The 16934-nt window shown below is 40.5% G+C and overlaps 2 long non-coding RNA genes across 5 annotated transcripts; one reads left to right on the top strand and one right to left on the bottom strand.

Annotated features, from left to right (window-relative positions):
• Positions 1–5769: 5769 nt before the first annotated feature.
• LOC145428676 (uncharacterized) lies at positions 5770–15408 on the top strand. Of its 4 annotated transcripts, XR_013908994.1 has the most exons (6): positions 5776–5932; positions 8498–8617; positions 8930–8999; positions 10233–10278; positions 14210–14416; positions 15171–15408. It is a non-coding gene; the product is annotated as an uncharacterized LOC145428676 (long non-coding RNA). The 4 variants fall into 4 exon arrangements; XR_013908992.1 differs by lacking the exon at positions 8930–8999 and having other exon boundaries at positions 5770–5932; XR_013908991.1 differs by lacking the exons at positions 5776–5932; positions 8930–8999 and adding an exon at positions 6212–6356.
• LOC145428677 (uncharacterized) lies at positions 7366–7879 on the bottom strand. The gene is made up of 2 exons (XR_013908995.1): positions 7628–7879; positions 7366–7545 (listed from the first exon to the last, which is right to left on the bottom strand). It is a non-coding gene; the product is annotated as an uncharacterized LOC145428677 (long non-coding RNA).
• Positions 15409–16934: the final 1526 nt, after the last annotated feature.

Here is a 16934-nt window from a genome sequence, read left to right as displayed (position 1 = left end):
TTCTGGGAAAGAAGCACAAACAATCTTTAACCCTAACCGTAGCTCTGTGGTTGTTTTTTAGGTACATCAGCACTGACTCAGAAATAGGCTGATGATTCCCAGTGCCTTGCTACACGGCCCTATGTAAGCTGTTCAAATATGAAGAATATCCAATTACAGAAAAGGACTCAGAGTTATCTTTGCCCATGGGAGTCAGGCAGCATATTTGTCCTTCACATGCTTCATTAAATTGTGGAAAATATCAGCCAACTATATCAGATATAGTAGAGACAATTCATTTTACATTTAGTAATTTCATCTTCCAAATATACATTCCTCTTCACACTGACCCCTTGGCTACTCCTTCCTGAGCCTGGTTTTGATGTAAAAGATGTTCTTCCGCTCTCCTTTACAAGCGCTTACTCATAGGGATCACTGCGGTTTTTCTCTCTTATATGGTCATCACATTAAAACAGAACGCACCTTGAGTCGACTGTTGCTGTGACTGATGCTATATAACCCCCCCCCCAAACTGAATCAAACTCCTCTCTGCTGTAGAAGACCCAAAAGGGGGTGTTGTCTCTTGGTAGGACCCTACAACATTACATAAACTGCGCCAGGACTGCTTGAAAAATACAACAGAAGATCCCAAGGTGTTGAGGTAACCATGAAACTGGGACGTACAGGAACAATCAAACTCTCAGTACCTGAGAAAATCCTGCGTCGTGCACCACGGGATGCAGTCTCAATGTGTCAATGCCAGGATTTTGTTTTTGCTTTATGTATAGTTGCAGTAGCTGCAGTGCCCACCACATTGCTGTTTCATAGAGTTATACATTAGAGAAATTAGGAACTTTAATCCTAAATCTTCTAATACCCTCATGTCCCCGCTCATGCTACAAACATGCAATGTGTCATTGTGATCCACGGCAGTTGATCCCAGTGTGACTGTGCGGTTGTGAATGAATGACACATTTCGTAGGTAGCTTAGGAATGATTTTCATTGCAGAGTTTTTTGTCAGCCATTAACAGTCACCGTGTTTTATTGTGCTTCCTTGGCAGCAGATTAAAGCTCAGGAGTGTCTTTCAGTGAAGACCTGCTCACAGCTGGGATTTCACAGTTATTACTAACAGATGTTTGGTTATCAGTCACTAGGAAGTAATAATCCGAATGACCCCATCTGAACAAAGAGAACTTAAGTCTGTCTTTTTTTTTTTTTTTTTTAAACTTATTCTGTTGTTTAGATTTTAGCAAAAAGGCTTTTTTCTTTTTTGGAAAACAGAGTAGAAAAGCGCATGTACAGAGAAGTTAGTATTATTTTGGCTGTTGATCTATTCATAAACTGTGTGCGAAAGATGGATATATGTAGGCACCATGACTTCACCCATTGTTCAGTGAGCATTTTTGCCATCACCCTCTTTTTCTTTCAGCCACTCCCATCAGGTGTCGCTACAGAGGATCATCTGCCTCCATGTTTCTCTCACTACATCCATAAACCGCATCTATGGTCTTCTTATTTTCCCCTCCCTGGTGTCTGTCACACTGTCCTCATATATGTCCTGCAGCACTCTCACGCACTTCACATACACATACTTAAAAGTAGACGTGACAAGCAAGAAGCTGATCTGAGAAACCAAAGATACTGCATGCACATATGGTAGCAGCCTTTCAATTACACAGTAGCACTGCCATAAATCATATCGTGCTTTATCTGGAATTTATACAATAATCATAATACCGCATTCAATAAGACCTGAAACTTGTGGCTGAGACCATAAACTTACTGAGGAAGTGTTTACTGAGGCCATAGATCAAGAGAGCACACTGTGGATTTCCCATAAATGTCTTTACTATCAATTTTCTTCTAGCAACTGGAGTTGATTTCAGCTGTTTCCCACATTGAGGCTCATCTTTTATAAAAGTCTATAATTTTAATAAACAACCACAAACAAATGAGCCAAAAGATTTAAGCGTATTTAACCTGTCTTTATTTGTGGGGATAAGAGGCCTGACGCACAGCCTCTCTTGACTAACTCGTGCAGAGGATTATTTACATGACTGACTTCTAGCTGTGCCTGAGCAACACCTGTCCAGGAGTTGGAATGCTGCTGCTTGTGAAAGCTGGGCCCTATTCCAGGAAGCAGGTTCAACAAACTCTGAGTTTAAAAATAAACTCAGAGATGATGAAGTTCATGCCTGAGTAGAGAAAAAAGCCATCATCAGAGGGGCTCAGATGCCAAGATTAACCACGGTAACGGGTAAATAAAAAGCAGAGCCTCTGTTTTCATCCAGTGGACCGAGGAATATGAGTGTGCGTCGTGCTCACGGTGAGATTTATGTGAAAAAAACACGATGGGAGAAATAAGTCGTCTCAATCACCATCATCACAGGCAGTACAATCGTTTGATTAAAAAAATTAACACTTTTTGTACTGTTTGATCATCATTTACCCAAATTGTCATTAATTGAAACTGGAATCCTAAATTTACATATGATTACCAGCTGGAACCTGACAGAGACTGAATGACTCCTGCCTTCAGGTTTTAAAGTAATGTAATGTACTGATGTAATAACTTCATTTTTATATATATTTCTCTTTTACGAGTAAAGAGAAATATAAGAAAGATCTAATGTTTCACAGATTTATAATCTTTTTAATTTGTATTGAGTGTACTTTTGGGAGAATGAGCCATTATAAATGAGGAATACAGATCGTGCTGGGACAAAATAAGACAGTAAGGTAGTCTGGGCCGGATCCATGATCCTAAACAGTTTAAAGGTCCACGGTGCTGTGCACGTGGACTCTGACCTGGACACGGTTTGCTGATTTGTTACAGAGGCTACCTACCTTTGGGCAGATCTGCTCTGGTCTTCCCAGTGAGTAATATATCAATCATCAGATTACACTCAGTCTGTAACACATTTAAAATGCAATCAGTTCAATTTCAGAGTCTCAGTCATTTCGTCTTTGTTAAACTACTCACATCATCTCCCAGATCTGAGCTGTGAGAGACATTTTACCTCAGTGTGACCGTTTACGACACGATAATTGACTGATCATTGATCAGTGTCTTGTGTCTAAGACTTTAAACAGATACAGAAAGTGTGATTTGAACAGTGAGGCACGGAAAATATTGACTGTCTGACAGCCTGACAGCTGCATTACTGTTCACAGTCTCAGTATTTAAAAGACGGAGACTCTAGACTTTATTCTGAGCTGGTAATACATTTGTGACATAATCAGTGTCTCCATCCTTAAACTGATGACCGAGTGATTGTAAAAGAGCTGATGTTAAGTTGAAAAGTGAACTAGTGTCCTATTGGGATTTCAGATTTTGTTAAAATATAAACCTGCAAATTAATTTCCTCATCAATGCAAAACTTTATGAATAAAGACATTTATAGAGTCAGGGTTTAATGTAACCCTCCTCCTGGAAAAGACAAGTGTTTCCCTTATCTCTGGATTAATAAACGTAGAGCTGTTAGTGTAACGTGACTTCGGCACTCTGTGGTTCTCTCCTTTGATTCACTGAGGACCGTGGTGAGGTTAATGGGATCAGCATTCAGAAACTGGTTTCACTATGACATGCATGGTTTCACTATGATTATGTTTGAATCAGTGACACATAGAATACGAAGTTAGCAGATGGTTTTCACTGCTCGGCTGTTTGCTATTCATTAAAAGTAACAAAATTGTGTTGTCTTTGCTTGGCTGAAGATGAAAGCCTTTAAAAAAATGTAACTACAGTTTTATTAACCTGATCAGATGTGTTGGAAAACAAATGAACAATTAAATAAACAGGATTCTGATGAAGACTGGCATTAGTTTAGATTCTCTTGAATTAAGCGTGTTTAAAAAAAAATTAATTCACTTTAAAAAAAACCACGTTATTTCTCATTTGTTTGTCTCGTTAATTAATTGTTGCTGCTTTTACCTGTTGATACAAATGTGTAACAGCTCTGTTAAATGAGGCATAAACTCAAAGTTTACTGACATTTGACCATGTCATGGGATGAAAAAGCAGGACTGTTTACACTCAGGTTAGAGGTGGAGCTGATGAAGGGACTGAGTACAGGTGTGTAAGTCAGGTGATGAGGAAAGGTTGAAAAGCAGGGATGCTAATTTGTCCCGCAGAGTGTGCAAAGGCTCTCTGGGTTAATCCACTTTAAATAAAGCCATAAAGTCATTGCTCAGACTCTGAACTGCCATGAGCCAAAAAGCAAGCATATCTTACCTTTAATAATACAGTTGAAATGAAGAATTGCTAAGTGGTGAAGGGAGAAAGAGCCTTTGTCAGAGCGTCTGTTCAGCACTGGCTTAGTGTAGCATATTTACAGTGCAGGTTAGACGGACATATATGAAAAAAAAAAAAAGTTTAAACTGTAAACAAAAGCCAGTGAAACACCTTAATAAAGGTGCTGCAGCTCCCACCAATGTAGAACAGCTCCCCCCTTCTCCAGGAAATAACAATTAATGACCTGTTGAACTGCCAGCTGGACTTTTTCTGTTATCCAGAAGTGGAGAGAAAAAAATTGCCACTTCTCCCAAACTTCCCTCTTTCTCACTAGGCGAGAGAGAGATATTAATCAAACACACGCCTTAAAATTTGATCTATCTTTCTTCAGAATCTCCTCTGACTTTTGCAGCAACACACAAACAACAAAGCTACAGCAAACTGGTTTTAGCGTTTCAACTGCACCATTTACCCAGTAACCCAGAGACCTGCAAGCAGTGTGCACAAGTAACACTTGTGGGCTGCGTGTTGTAACGTTTGAGGTTATTGGGCCTCCTTATGAGTGTTACAATATCTTCCAATGTGTTGAAACAATTTGGCAGTTTACAGTTTTAACCGACTTACAGTGACTGACTGGAAACTTTGCCTTCATTACATTTGCTGTTGGTAGACTAGGAGAAAAGATACATTGTTAATAAGTTTTCAAGTGCTACGTTCATCTCGATAAGGTCGGACTGGTTTTCGGCAGCTGAAGCGGGCGTTGCATGATGTAGATTTTTTAAAGCAATAACACAACAAAAACAGAGTATTTAACAAACTCCTTGCGAGTTCAAAGTGTAGACACAGTCGTGAACATAGCGACACACAGCGATGCCCCTGGGGCTTGTCTGCTGGCAGCGACCCTGGGGACACAGAAGAGCAGTGGTAGTACACGTGCAGTCAGAAATTTAGAATATCCTGTTTTTATTTTTGACACGACCAAAGATTCCACAGTCTGACACCGTGTCTTCACAAGTGACTTCTCCACTTCGATAATTTAGAAGTGAGTCAGAAAAAAAGTATAATCTGATCTAAATCTTTTAGATCAGCAAAAGGGGAATCCCCGACTCTGGCATCCCTGTGAAGGTTTCCTCATATCCAAATATAAACCCTGACCATGACCTTTGACCTGTAATATCTATCGTGTCGAACCCCTTCCTTCCTTCAATCTGACAGACAAATAAGTAGAGAAATTTCCTTTTCCTCTGCGTGTTTCCCCCAGATTTAACTCCCAGTGACACAAACACAAAAAGCAAGGTCAGTTCTTCACATCCATACGAGGTCAGTGAAACAACACTGCTGACTTCTTTTGTTCCCGATAATTCAGCCAGACTGTGCATCAGAAATAAAAGGTGGCATATTAAACAGTTTAATGAGATTCTTTCTCATCCACGTCTTCATTCACGCACACGTGTCAGACAGAGACAATGAAGAGTTCATCTGCAGTTTTTCCTGTCGCTCTCTCTCTCCTCCCACCCTCTCCGATTATCCCGTCTGTCCCTCTCATAACAAAGAGAGGGTCTCTCTTTTTTCGAGTCATGCCCAGACATGTGTCTTTTCTCTCTGACTGTCTGTGTTTCTGTCTGATGAACAGAGCCATGAATATACCTGTCACGCAAAATAAAATTGAAGATTATGGAACATCATGGAGTACAGCTTGGGATCCCCAAAGGTCGAGGTTTGTCTGCATTTTGGTCCACAATTTAGCGATATTTAAATACAGTTACACAGGAAAACATATATATACTAGGGGTGCAACGATATTCGTATCGATATTGAACCGTTCGATACAGTGCTTTCGGTTCGGTACGCATATGTATCGAACAATACAACATTTGTAATTTATTTTATCAACTTTCCTTCTGACGATGCTGTCTGTGTTGAGCGCTCAGTGAATCTGCATTCGACTACTCCGCCTAGGCTGCACTGTTGTGCGCAGATTCACTGAGCGCTCAACACAGACAGCATAGTCAGAAGGAAGAGCGCAGGGCAAGCTAGCGAGAGAGAAGTTAAGCTCTCCTTGCAACATGGACCTCCCCCACCCTCATTCAGATCTGGCGTTTGGAATTATTTTGGTTTTCATGTGACGTATGACCCTGAAGGTAAGCGAGTCATGGACTAAAGTAAAACAGTATGTTGGATGTGCCACGCAATGCTCAATTACATGGGTGGGAACTAGTGTGTTAGCGCAGTTAGCTTGTTAACGTGTTGGCCGTCTAGCCCCATGCACGGGCGATCGGCGGTAGCTCGTTAACGGAGATTTGCCGTGTTGTGGCGTTAAGGTCATTTCAACGAGATTAACCTGAAAGCACTAGTGGGAACACAACGAATATGACTGCACATTTACGCCGACATCATCCTAGTGCAAAGACAAGTGGAAGCAGACAAAAAAAAAGCAAGCATGCTACTAACTTTAGCCGAGTCATTTAGACAGCTGTTAGCACATGATTCTCCTTATGCTGCTGAGAATATAGCCCAGAAGAAGCGGATAGTATAGCTTTTATTTTGGAAAGAGACATTTCTCTGTAATAAACTCTCTTTTCCAAAGATGAGTGATTCCTCAATCAGATACAGGGCTCGCAATATCGCTAGCCCGACGTCCTGGGGCTAGCGATTTTTCCAGTCGGGCTACCAAAATCTATCTCTGCCCTGCCCGTCGGGCTATTGTAGGAAAAATATATGTCAATGCTTTTGCATTCTTTCAGAAATGTAGCTGGGTAATTATGTCATTGGCATCGGTGAGCCACTGCCAATATGTGACATATTGAAATCGTGTTTGAATTTGCGCTTGTTTTTTTGCTTTCAATTTGCAATCGTGCGAACTGTGTATAGAGAGCGACAGCACTGATTGGTGAGTGATAATTTGCGCACCAATTCCTCTGACATCGTCTTATTAATTGTTAGCTTACTACGCAAACATGACAAGTGAAATCTCCCGCAGCAAGCTTAAACATGTGAGAGGTTGATCGTGCAGAGAATCGCTGAGCTTATGTGAGTGCGTGTGTAAAAGCAGCAGGAGAAGTTATGACAAATCAGACTATAAGTGTCAGGCGCAGTGGCCCGTGGACATGGGATGGACTCAAGTGCAGATTCAAAACCGGAGGCCAGGGGTGAGGTGTAACGAAAAGAGATTTATTCTTACAATGCTCAGAGGCTAACAGAAAGTGCAGACTGAATCAATGAACATAAACTAGGTGTCTGAGGCGAGAGAAAAATACTGTGGTGATAACTAGATGACAGGGATAACTGGGTGCAGGTACTGGGCAGGGGAAACTGTGGCGGGCCAGGGCACTGAAACAGAGGACAGAGCAGTCAGGGGAATCCCACAGAGGTTTGCGAGTGAATCCAAGGATAGTACACTGAGCTGTCTTACAAGCTTGCAGGTGGGGGTTGCGTGGAGGGGGGAGGCAGGAGAGGTCCAGGCGGGTGCTGCATGCAATGCAGGGAGGCAGGCAGCAACTGGTATCCAGGAGAGCTTGGTAGGTGGGTTTCAGAGGCTGACGAGAAAAAACAGAGATTCGGTTAACACACACGATTAGTCACCAAGGAATGGACGTGAGGCCGAGAACTGACTAAAGTTGGCAGATAATCTGGCGAAGACCAGTTGAGTGCACCGGTCATAAATACTGCTGGTACGATTGCCATCAGGTGAGGAGCAACAAAGACTCCACCCAGTGGGGAGGAGCTGATGCTGTGGAAAACCACCCAGACCACGACAATAAGGCAAAAAGAAAGTGCAGCTTTATGGTTTCATGGACAAAAGAATTTCTGTGGCTGCAATATGACGAGCTAAATAACCAGGGCTGCACATAAGTGGTCCGCAGGTGCGTATTCGCTGTCAAAATAAAAAACACGCACAAGGGTTAGGGTTAAATTTAAAAACTGTACTTTTGAGTTAAAATATATATTTATAATTTTAATAAATGACAAATTAAAAAGGCATGAACATTTTTTTTTGTATCGAAAAAATATCGAACCGTGACACCAACCGAACTGAACCGTGAATTTTGTGTATCGTTGCACCCCTAATATATACATATATACAGTATAATTATAGATGATTGCAGATGATGTCTATATTTGACTACTGCTTATAGATCTAACAGTATTGTGACTTGAATTTGAGTTGCCCGAAAGGAAAAGACAAGCGAGACCTCCCTCTTTGTCTCCCTCTCTCTCTCCGCTCAACTCAAAAAGAGCTTAATTAATACCAGGGTCTCCTTCTGTCTCTCTCTATTGACAGAAACTGGGCATGTCCTGGCGTATCCTGTGGTGGTCTGCAGGCTTCAGCTTCCCTCCCACAGGAAAACACAGAACACATTTGTACTGAGACCCAAGGGCGGATTTTCATAAGACTATTTTGGTAACCTTGTTTACAGACATTTAAAATGGTTGCAGCATCACATATTACAAATGATGTCATTAGCAGATTGAAATACAGGCATCGCTGGGAGCTTGTATGCAGCTTACGCAAGCTTGCAATAATTTGTTAATGTAAGTGCAGATTTCGGCTTGAAACATCCACTCTATGCTAGAAGAGTGGATGTTTCAAAACCATTTTTTCATCATAAATCTCAAAACATATCTTGGATGTATCTAAATAAAAGCAAAAATAAAAGCCATTGCAGTGATTTTGAAACTGTAACCCACAATGCTACACTTTACTGTTATCCAGAGCTGAATGTGTTGCTGTTTCAAGCCTGCTGACTCTGAAATTCCAGCGATCTGCTGAAAGCAGCTGAGAGGTGGGAGCATGCGCAGGCCAGCCGTGTGTATGTGTTTGTGTTCGCGCACGTGTCTGCTTTATGTGAATAAATGACCTGACGTGAAAGAGCTAGGCGATGTGTGTTCCTGCTTGTTTCTTCGCTTGTGTTTATGTATCTAAAAATGTCCGTGTTGTCAGTTTGCTCATCGATCTGCTGCGTGTGCATGTGTGTGAGTGTGCACCGCTGTGGGTTTGAATGTGTGCCGCAAGCTCAGCTGTTTTTGACATTTATATGGTGATTGATGTCCGGAGAGTGCAGTGTGCTCCTCTGCTACATCCATTATCTAATTCCCACTCACTGATTTCCAGGAATGTCATGGAAGGGTTCTTCCATGCAGAAAAAAACAGAAAAATTCTGTCATTTCATGAATTTAATCAAGACTGCCGTCGTTCATATAGAGTAGAAAATTTTCCTGAAAAGCATAAGTGAAAGGAATACTTTTGCGAGTGTGGATGAACATACATGTGTATATGTGTACTGAACGGTCTAAACTAACACTGACCAAATTAGAGCCATGCAGACCAAAGAAAGCCAAAATTCCATTGCACGTCTGGCCATCATATCTGCAGAATAGCCTCTGTCATCAGACATGCCATCATTTCCTCTTTTGATTGTATTGCCAGACAAAGCCATTTTTGACAGGCCATAGATATAGCATGATATTTTGTTACCACTTCATTTCCATTTTCACAGCCCAAGGGTCTCTGCATGAAACTCAGTGCTTTTTTTGAAGTAAATCTAGTTTATCTCTGAAGGCATGTTTGGTTTCCAGGTGCCTCTTTAGCTTGCTTGTCACCATGTTAGCGCCTTGAGGCGACTTTTGTTGTGATTTGGCGCTATATAAATAAAATTGAATTGAATTGAATAGTTAGCATTAGCCAACTTTTACTGGCAAATGATGCTCTGAGAGCTGTTACCATCACTGGTCCAGCTGAAGCTGTAGACAGGTTACATTGTGGATCCTTTTCTCATTTTTACTTTTGGTGGGTTGTATCCTCTTCACTGTTGATCACATACTTCGACACATCTCACACACTCACAAGATTCCACCATCAGGAAACTGCTCTTGGACAAAGGTTTATGCAGAAAGAAAGAAATGCACACTCACAAGTACTGATAAACTAAAAAAAATAATTCATTCAAGCTTCCCAATGTGTTAAGCATAGAGAAGCTGCTTCACAACATCTTTCTGTTTTATGTTTGTACCTGCAGTCACCCTGAAGGCGAGAAAGCTGTGCTGTGGACAGAAGATAAGAAAGTATGTATTTGTCTGGAGTCTGCTCCCACTGTAAAGATGCGTCACTTGGTGTTTTCCTTTCCCACTGAGTAAAAGCAGCAAATCTTTCTACATCAAATCTTTCTTTCTGCTTTTATCTCCTCTTCTGGAGATGCTTTCTGTGTACTGAGGAAACTTGGTCTCATCAAAATTGACGCAACAACTGCCACAAAATTTGCTGTCAAATGCCAATCGTGTGAATACTGCTAATATGCATTTTGAAGACCTACATAACGCTCCAGCCATTTCACTGCACTAAAATGAGCCTTTTCCATGGTTTTTTTTTTTTCAGTTCTTTGGGTTAAGCTCATTGCTTTCTGTGTTGAAAAAAGTGTCTTACGGCAGGTTGCATCTGCTGTGCTGAAGCGCTGAAGATTTCCTTCTTTTCTATCTACACCCTGCTATCATGAAAGCGCTTGAACACATTTTGTGTGTTTTTTGTTGATATTTGTTTTTTTGTTTTTTTTGCATGCCATTTCATGCAATGTATTGGTTTAGGAATGGATCTAAACTTTGACTCTCAGAGTAATTTTAATTAACATTAGATAACATGCAAAAAAATTAAAGTGCATGCATATAATAAACTTGAAGTGGCCCTTCTTTGTCTTTTGTCCTCTCCTTTAATTTTGTTCCCTTCACCTTTTCCCCTATCTTCCTTTCTAAGTTGCTTCCTTTAGTTTCTTTTTCTCGACTATCTTTTTTCCGGAGAAATATCTTGGCTTGCAGCAGCTGTTACGTGCACGCTCTGTGTGTCCATGTCTGTGTGCAGTTGTGCACTGAAACGTGATCTTTTGGCTGAAAGGAACAGTCTTGAAACTCTCACGTGTATCAGTGCAGCGTGTCACAGGAACGACCAAATAAGGCAGCAAGAGCAGCCGGCATCTGTTACAGCATGCGTGCATGTGTCAAGCTGGCAGAAGCAGCAGGTCTTATTATTATTTAAATAAATCACTTTTTCTCCAGGATTTGAAAGTGGTTTGAAAAGTGTGGGCAATTTTTAGAAATAAAAACAACATTTTTAATAGTGTCAGTTAAGTTCCTAGTAACAGGTTTCTTTCATTGTTCTTCCTGTGCAGGTGTAATGTGATTCAGAGGGGCTGGAAATTTTAGCAAAGATTAAAGAAGTAAAGCCTAGAAGAGATGCCTTAACTTCCTTTTTTGGTACATTGTTTGGGAAAATAAAAGTTGGAGATAAAATTTTCGTTCTATTTACTGACAGCCAGGAAAGTGGAGCTGGAGGATCCTCAAGAAAGGGAGGGCAACTATCATGTAAGGAGCCATTGTAGACCACTGTATTGATTGAAATACAGTATGTGTTTGACCAGACGTGCATGAGACAGATGACTGCAAAACACAGCTGCGATGAATCCCGTATAATGTCCAGTGAACTGTTAGAGACACATGGCCTTTCAGGGCAGGTGCAGGTGGAGCAGGAAGAGCCAGAAGTGCTCCTCGCTGTGCAATGTCTTCACGGTTTGCAAATGCCTCCACAGTATGTACTTCCAGACTCTTATCATGGTTGCACTTACCAGAGGAAGTAAAGGGGCCCATAATGTGTCTCTGCACGTATCACTTTACGTCTCCCTGTGGCAGCGGAGCGTGTTCTGAGTGCAGGAAATTGTCCCATAGCAGAAAACACAACTTGCTAAGTGACGAGGGAAAACCCTGATTAACTAATAAGTGTAGCTTTCTTGCTTCAGACCTGTAGCTCTCCCAGTGAACTGAGAAAACCACCGTCCTCACATAGCAACGCATTTTATGTTTTTCCCATAAAACCCATTAAGGTAACAAAGAGGAGAAAAACAAAAAGACATAAAGGAAACGGACAAACAATAACTTTCATCTAATACATGTTTTAACCTCATGCTTTCACTAAAAACTGCACATGTACTATCTTCATAATAGACATCTCCTACATCAAATAAAACTGTACCTACAGTATAAAAAAACAAAAAACAAAACAATAAAGCAAATGTTTATTGGTTGAGGTGGAAATTCCATCCAAGAACCAGTCAGGGAACAAATAATACATTAAACTTACACTTTCAATGTGGATGGAGAAGGCATTTAGGCTTTTAAAGAACTAAACTAGATGCACCAGAATGCTCAAACCGACTGAAGCGCCTGTTTCTGGAGAATTCTTATCTCACAGCATGATCTTTCAGGTCAAACTTGAACAAACGTCAAACTTTGACCTGCAAATTTGCACTGACCAAGTGGGACATTGCTATATATTGACTTTGCAGAGTGGTTCTGCAGCAAACCTATTAGACAAGAAAGTACCAGCAGAGGAATACTCACCAATATCAGGTTATAATGGCAGTGTTGTGAAACTCTGGGAATATGACTGCATATGAATACTCAACCAGTTGTTACATGAAAGCCAGCATTAAGTGACCATCAAGTAAAAGCATTATGCCAATGCAATTTCACATTGGCCCTGAGGGTGTTACTTGGTGTAAACTTGTCTTTTCTTGAATCATCTGATGATACAAGTGTGATTAATCTGATATAAACAATTACCTTTAATCCAGGCTACACAAACTTAAACTCTCTTCAGTCTTTCAACATCTAAAAGTAGATTAATGTATGTCCTAAAGGTTGAAACACGTCCATCTTCTGCTATTGTTTGAGGTCTCTGCAATTACATTTATTCAATGTGCTGCAGTGTATGAAGTTGTGCAATGTTTCAGATAATGAATCAAAGGCATCCTTCACATAAAAGCTGTAATAAAGCTGTACCGTAAAGCCTGAGGAGATTAACGTAGCGTGTACACCCGCCATGCAAGTTACTGCCTGTTACAGAGATGTACACGGGAAAATTTATGTCCAAACTGTTCATCTGTACATCAGAGGGAGAGAAATAACGAGGGAAGGGGAAGTGAAGTGGAAAGAGATGGTGGCAGAGAGGAGGAAAACGGTAACCAAAGAAGTAGAAGGAAAGACGAGAGTAAAAGTGTGCAGCTGAAAGAAAGAAGAGGATATTGATGACAAGTGAGTCAGTAACAATGTATCTATAACAGTGTGTGTCATTTGAGTTGTGAAATTAAAACTAGGTCCCAGAGGATCGTGGGATATACGTCTACGCCCATGTGCTACTTTCCATTCCTGAGTGACACCTTTAAAACTAATAGACTTCCCTGAGGAGTTCTCCCACACACACACACACACACACACACACACACACACACACACACACACACACACACACACACACACACACACACACACACACGGGGAGGATTTATACCTGCTCCAGGCCCACCAAGCTCCAAATCACGACGGGACATGTGATTCACCCCTGCGTTAGACCGTACTCCCCATACAACACAAGTATATCTATATAACTTCCCACACCATATTTCTGTGTAAATTACTTAGAATCACTCCAGAACTTACATATTTTGTGAAACACGTGATCTTTTGTCTAAGCAGTGATGTTCTCATGACACCTGTTATCTACACAGAAACTATTACAACACATTTTCCTGCGGAAAATTTTAATTTTGGTTCTGAAGGAGCTGAACAGCTTGTCGTTCATAGATTGCAAACAGCTGTTGACCAAGAAAATCAAGTCCCTCACTCAATGACCCAGTGTTTGAATTAGCCGATAAAATGATAAAGTCGTGGTTAAAAGTGCGACGGGCTTAAATAGTTCTGTGTCTGATAAACTTTTTGAATGTCTACAGTTTACACGTGAACTTTGGACTCACATTCTGAAGCCAGATAGACATAGATAGTCCACTTCAGACAGGTTTGCACTATTGGGAATACTTTTAATTTCCAGATAGGCCAGCTCATGATGCCCACTCAGTAGCACTGAAGGTGCCAACAGATTAACTATACTCTTTACATATTGTCACCATGCAGATTTTAACAGGTCTTACAGATTCTGTGTCCATGACTCTTCTAGGGTCTGCTCGCGTCTGATTGACGTAAGTTTCATTATCAGATGGTGAGTCTGAGGGTCTGTGGAGATATCCGTGTGCCTGCCAATTTTCTGTGATGTCATCATAAGTAGATCAACAGCCAGGAAATCACATCATCTGTATACTGGACTCTGGAAAAGGATGAAACTGTGTGTCAGCAGAAAAGGAAATATTCAAGAGATTTGTAAAAGGTCAGAACGTAGCTTTTGTTATCCTTTATTTTTACAAGTAAAGGTCTCACAATATTAAAATCTCTTTTTCAAGACAGACCTACTTTGTCATATATATATATATTATTTGTTAACCAAACAGTGATGGTTTACTGAGGGTGGACCCTGTACAAATGGAACAAAGGGGGTACCCCTCAAGTTAAAGTGAACTGGATCCATCAGTCATCAGTTTCTGATGAACTGAGAATGATTTGTGTTAGCTACTACTGTGGCTTGGTTAACTGTGAACTCTGCTGACACAAGGATTAAACATATATTGTGTGGTTGACCAGTCAAAAGTGTGCAAGTCCCTCAAGTCAAAAGTGTGCAACTTGAGGGACTTGACAAATACCTGAAGGACTGGTTAAACCTTTTATAGACTTGTGGTATATGTAAGGGACAGCTCTGCACGACTGAAGGATTAGTCAGTTGTGTGAGTAAGGAAATAAAAGTTCAAGAGGATTGCAAAACCTTCCTGAAACTCAAACATCTACCAGACTGGTCAGATAACTAAGACATGACTAGCTTAGCTCCATCTAAGACTGAACTATTGAGACTTACCAGACAGGCATCTATATCGTCATAATTTAAGGTTTGTTAGGTTGAATTATTTTAAGATGTGCATGAACATCCTAAGAAGGCACAGTATAACATTTACACGATGGTTAAAACTTGTTTTTAAACTTTACTTCAGAGTAAAGTTGACTCTGACTTTATTATCTTACTCTTTCCACAGAAACTGAACATAAGCAACACACTGAATACCAGAAGAGCTGACAGTGTGATTCACTCCTACTCTTAAATACTTTCCCATGTTGAACAATGAGAAAGGGCAGGACACTGTTTACAGAGCCGTGCCGGTGTATGACAGAGGCATCACTCTGTCAGTAAAACTCACACTACTATCAAACTGAGAAAACAGAGAGACCATGATTATAAAGATGAATAAAAAAAACACGAATCTTTTTCCTTTATAGTGCTCGTTTCATTATGGAAAACATTTAAGCCAGCCATCTCATGTGAAATACATTATGTAAAGCTTAAATAGCACTAATAATCTTAGTCCAGGCTTTAACTTCTGTTAAATCTGAAACCAAGCTTCAGAGTAGGCGGTGTCTGCAGTGGCGCTATAGTTTTTAAAGTCAGTACAATTTGAAAGACAGTAGCAAATCAATTCAATTTTTATTAATATAGTGCCAAATTAGAACAGAGGCCTTAAGATGCTTTATTTTGTAAGGTAAAGACCCTCCAATAATACAGAGAAAACAGAAAAAACCCCAACAATCATATGACTTCCTATGAGCAAGCCCTTTGGCGATAGTGGGAAGGAAAAACTCCCTTAAACAGGAAAACTCCAGCAGAACCAGGCTCAGGGAGGGGCGGCCATCTGCTGCAGCTGGTTGGAGGTGAGGGGATGAAGACAGGACAAAAGACATGCTGCGGAAGAGAGCCTGCGATTAATAATAGCTAATAATTAAATCCAGAGTTATGTACAAACAGAGTGACTGAAACAGGTAAATGAAGATGAAACACTCAATGAATCATGGGAATCCCCCAGCAGCTGAGTCCGACTGCAGCGTGACTGATGGAATATTAAAGGTCAGCTGATCTAGCTGTAACTGTAAGCTTTATCAGAAAGGAAAGTTTTAAGCCTTATAGTAAAAGTAGAGAAGGTGTCTGTCTCCTGAATCCAAACTGGGAGCTGGTTCCAGAGAAGAGGGGCCTGAAAACAGAAGGCTCTCCCCCCCATTCTACTTTTAAGTATTCTAGGAGCCACAAATAAGCCCACAGTCTGAGGATGAAATGACACAGTACTACGAGGTCTTTAAGATACAATTGATTATTTGAAACCTTGAAAGCCAGCAAAGATAAACCAATATAAGAGTCCTTATACAGTACACTCACAAGATCATTTTGAATCAAATGAAAGCTTTTCAGGGAATTTTAAGGAGAACCTCCTAAAAATTACAGAAGTCCAGCCGAGAAGTAATAAATGAACTAGTTTTTCAGCATCATTTTGGAAGCTTCTTATTTTAGAGATGCTTTGCAAGTGGAATAAACCAGTCATTCATATTTGTTTAATATGCACACTGAAGGACATATCCTGGTCAAAAATGACTCCAAGATTACTCACAGTGTTACTGGAGCTCAAGGTAATGCCATCCATCAGCGCAAGATAAATAGGCTGTGTTACTACTGAATTGCTCTGATGTGAGATAATCAGGATGATATAGCAGACATAAATGATTAGGTTAAAATGGAAGTGAATCTTGTATTAGTTTCTTTGAGTTAGAGAAGTCTGGGCAATGAATCCCAGACAAACCCCCAGTCTGTCATGACTGTCACAGCACAACGTCATTAATAGCGTTTACATCATTAACTTTGGTCCAGGATCAAAATTGCAAATGACCAGTCAAGTTCTTGTGATGTCATAGCTTTGCAATGTGGGAAAAATACCCTTTTTCATATAAAAGCATTTCAAGGGTTTTCCTTATTTATA

This window comes from Astatotilapia calliptera, chromosome 5 (assembly GCF_964374335.1).
Source record: "Astatotilapia calliptera chromosome 5, fAstCal68.1, whole genome shotgun sequence".
Classification (NCBI taxonomy): domain Eukaryota; kingdom Metazoa; phylum Chordata; class Actinopteri; order Cichliformes; family Cichlidae; genus Astatotilapia; species Astatotilapia calliptera.
Note: the sequence above shows the minus strand (reverse complement) of the source record. Positions and strands in the feature narration are given on the sequence as shown.